This window comes from Melospiza melodia, unplaced genomic scaffold (genome assembly GCF_035770615.1).
Source record: "Melospiza melodia melodia isolate bMelMel2 unplaced genomic scaffold, bMelMel2.pri scaffold_32, whole genome shotgun sequence".
Lineage (NCBI taxonomy): Eukaryota > Metazoa > Chordata > Aves > Passeriformes > Passerellidae > Melospiza > Melospiza melodia.
In genome coordinates, this window is record NW_026948638.1 from 10,225,267 (window position 1) to 10,229,544 (window position 4,278).

The window sequence follows — 4,278 nt, forward strand, 5'->3', positions numbered from 1 at the left end:
GATGTTTCAGAAACTTTATTAATTACAACTCTAATCTATAATTCTATGCTACAAATCTCTTCAGCAATCCTACTCTACAATCCTTCTCTAAATTGGTAACAGAGATAACATCTTGACATGATTGCTATGTTCTTGTCTCCTAGGGTTAGGGTTAGGGTTAGGGTGAGGGTTAGACTTAGGCTTAGATTTAGGCTTAGATTTAGGCTTAGGCTTAGGTTTAGGCTTAGGCTTAGGGTTGGGGTCAGGGTAAGGGTTAGGGATAGGGTAAGGGTTAGAGATAGGGATAGGGTTAGGGTTTGGGTTTGGCTTAGCATTTAAGGTTAGGGTTTAGGGTTAGGGTTAAGGGTTAGGTTTATTCATCTTCTTCACTGAGTTGATGAGTTGTTCCAGGATGAATGGTGGCTTGGCTGAAGTTACAAATGGATGCTGTCCACCGGAAAAAAAAAATACAACAAAGAACTGTGAACCATTACTTTCCAAGCTCATTGCTTCAGGGACTCAATCAGGATACATCAAGTTCCTGGAAAGACCCAGAAAGAGGAGCAATGGGACCATCTGCTCCCCAGTCATCCCCAATGTGCAAGACCTTGCCATCACAGGCAAACCTGGCCCAGAATCCCACTCATCTGTTTATTGTGATGTCTTCATCATGCTGGGATTTTTGCCCTGCCAGTGCTCTAGAAATGGTGCTTTCTGTCCCTGGGTTTTCTTCCTTTCAGGAAACTCCAATGACTCACATAAGGTCCCTGCCTTTGAAAGACAGGCACTGTGCTGATTGCCACAGGGACAGAAAGCAGTGTCTGCCTTTCCATGCCCTGCCCCTCGTGTGCTGGATGGCACCTTCCTTCCCAGCAGGGCCAGCCCAGTGGCACTGGGCCCTGCAGTTCCCTCTCTGCCACACAACCTGGCAGCAACCCTGGCACAGTTCCCATCTGCTTGAGTGTGCCAGGCAGCAGATGGGGCTGGGACAAGTCCCTCCCAGCTGTCCCTGTTTGCATGGCAGAAACCTCTGAGGGTGGGCTGGGGGGCACCAACCAGGGCCCCTCAGAGGCTCACAGTGAGCCCCCTACAGCCCCTCCTGCCCACAGCCAAATCTCTGACTGCTCAGCTGGGACTGGCTTCCTTGGGTTCCTCCACCACCATTTCATGTCTCTGTACCCTGCTTTGCTCTACTTCAATTCTTTTGCCATTACATAAAACTGAACACCCCCCAAATCACAAAAGAGGGCAACAGACACAGTCAGAGGACAGAGCACCTCTCCTGTCAGGAAATGCAGAGAGAGCTGGAGTTATTCAGTTTTGTGAAGAACAGGCCCCAGGGAGACTTTATTGCCACTTTCCAAGACTTCAGAGTGGCTTTGAAGAAAGTGGGGGACATCTTTTTTAACAGGGCCAATTACAATAGGATATGGACAAATATTTTTAAACACAAAGGGCATCTAATCAGAGTAGGTCTAAGGAAGAACTTGTTTACTCGGAGCATGGTGCAACCCTGGGACAGCTTACCCCAAGAGCTTGTAGGAGCCCCATCCCTACAACCATTCCAGCTCTGGTGGCAAAGGGCTCTGAGCAACCTGATCTCTTTAAAGATGTCCCTGCTCATTGCAGGACACTTGCACCACAGGACTTTTACAGGGCCCTGCCAGCCCAGCCCAGTCTAGGATTCCTCAGTGTTTTCATTTGAAGAGCACCAAGAGTGGAGGTGAGGAGGAAGGGGGCTCATTTGATGCCTTGAACTTGAGTGGAGGAGGAGCCCATCCCTCAGAGCCTGTTTCACCTGCAGCCCCTTCACATTTTACCTGCAGGAGCTCCTTGGCAGACCAGCGCTGCTCCTCGTCTGTCTGCAGGCAGCAGCTCAGGAAGTCACGCAGCAAAGCCGAGAGGAGCTTGGGCTGCCGCAGCTTTGGGGTCCCTACTGTGGCTATCAGGTATGTAGCCTGGAGAAAAAGGAGACACCAGGCTCCACCTCCTGCTTTCACATCTCTAAGGCTGTCCCAGATCCCTTTGTTTTTACCTCTGTTCTTCAGTGGCAGTTTCTGCCCTGGCAGAGACCCAGAGATGACTTTCCTTTACCAACCAAAAACCCAAACCCCGATGCAGCCACAGCTTTTCCACCATCCTGCAGATCTTGCCTTGGCAGCTGATTTCATTGACTGACCTAGTTAGTGGGAACTACGTCAGCAAAAGGACATTTGCTTCTCTGAGGATTCATACCAGCTTGAGAGGCTTTTTGGTAGAGGGACTTTGCTATACTAACTAATTTCAAGGGTTAGTACATGAAAGGCATCTCTGCAGTGCTTGTTGGTCCTTTAAGCGCACGTGCCCTAGAACAAAACTCATCAAGCTTTTTGTGCTGTTCTTGAAAACAATGGTTATTGGAAGAAAAGAAAGGAAATCCATCAGTTAATACCCAGGTAGGGAAACAAACATTTACAATCTCCTCTTCAACACAGACACATTAAGACGTCTGCACAAATGTATTGGGATGAAAATGCCTGCTTGGGCACACAGGAGCCACCTGCAACTCTGTCTCTCAGCAGTGTGAAAATTTCAGCTTCCCATTTTTGCAGCAAAAGAAAAATTGTCTACGTCAGAAGAAGGAGAGGTTCCATCCCTACGGTCACCCTCTAGTCATTTGGCTACTCAAGTCAATGCATTAATGGTAGGCCCATCCCAGAAAGTGCCAGGAATCACTGGGAGGTTTTGGCAGGCTCTCCACATCACCAGGCTCTGGCTTGGTGATGGGCAGAATGTGCCTTGGGCTAGGAGAGAAACAGGGTCACTGAGGGTTTCAGCAGCACTGCACAAGAAGCAGAAGAGACTCTGTGGCCTTTACACCCTCATGCCCAGGTTTCAGGCATGTTTCCCAGTGAGAAGAAACTGCACACGGAGCTAGGTTCCTCTCTAAAGACCACAGTTTTAGAAACTTTGTTGGGTTTGGGTTTCCTTCCTTCATTTTTGGAAAGATAACAACAGTTTTAAGATGCTTTTTTCCTGTTATTAAGGCCATCTACACAGACAAAAGAACTGGAATCACTAACCCAAAGGAAAGTGTTGCCTGAGAATAGAGTTTGTTTGGAGTTTGTTTGCATGTGGTAAGGCTTGAGTTCCCCCACTGATACAACCAAAGCTACAGCAGATGCTGATGTGTTGCAGGGACATTTGTAGGAGGGGACCTTGGTGGAAGTAGTTCCAGAGATGGCAATGGGATTTTTTCCAATGGCACACAGGACAGGGGACAGGTGAGAAAGACGGTGGGATCAGTGAGTATTTGCTCCTTACCGTGCCAGAACTTTCACTCAAGTAAGAGGTTCTTGTTCTATCGTTTCAATTCCCACAATTCCAAAAGACCATATGTCCACTTTGGGGCCATATGGGTAACCTGTCACCACTTCAGGCGCCATCCACCAAGGAGTCCCGGTTAGTGAGCAGCGTTTGCTCTGCTCATGGGTGAGCTGAGTAGAGAGGCCAAAATCAGCTGAAGAGAAAGCAAAATACTGCTTTTATTTGAATTCTGTGCAATTAGGAAAGCAAGCAAAAGAATTCCCCAGTAGAAGTTTGAAAATGTGCTGTTGAATCTCCTGGCATTGGCGACTTTTAAAAATCCCCCCATTTTTACACTGCCTCTAGCAGTGGCTTTTGTTCTTTGGAAACTTTAGACTTGTAACTCCCTCCCTCTGGAAGGGACACACACAGAGCAAGGCCACTCTTGACTGCTTGTGGTTCCTTCTACCTCTGTGCACGTTGCAACCGTGCCGTCAGCTCGCAGCAGGGGTGCCTGCACTGCCACCAGAACCATTTTTGGGGAGCTGGCAGTCACTCCAAGCAGCCCCACACCCACATCCCTGGAATGCTGCACCTGACCAAGAATATACTGACCCAGTTTGACAGAGCCGTTGGTTCTGAGAAGGATGCTGTCGCTCTTCACGTCTCGATGGATCACATCATTTGAATGAAGAAAATCCAGTCCTTGCAGGCACTGAGAGAGAAAACAGAAAGAGGAGGGCAAAAATGAGTGATGTGATTTCATCACAAAAGAAAGGAAACAGCTCCAAAAGATTCCCTCTCCAGGGGAATGGGGAGTAATGGCAGAACAGTAGTGGCCACTGAGAGGAAGAGCTTGCTGCTCCAACACTTGCAGAGCAGGACCTTTCTGAGGAAAGGCACGTCAGCTTTTGAAAGAGCAACAGCACCTGCTGTTGTAGGCTGTCCCCTGCCAACCAGCCAGGATGACTCCTGCTGCAGTGCATGTGCTCAGAAGCAAAGAGCATTCTGGCT

General features: G+C 48.6%; 1 long non-coding RNA gene across 1 annotated transcript; it reads right to left on the minus strand.

The window, feature by feature from the left end:
• Positions 1-352: 352 nt before the first annotated feature.
• Positions 353-3,293, minus strand: LOC134434156 (uncharacterized). Its single transcript, XR_010031811.1, has 3 exons — positions 3,283-3,293; positions 1,800-1,937; positions 353-426 (listed from the first exon to the last, which is right to left on the minus strand). It is a non-coding gene; the product is annotated as an uncharacterized LOC134434156 (long non-coding RNA).
• Between the last annotated feature and the right edge of the window lie 985 nt (positions 3,294-4,278).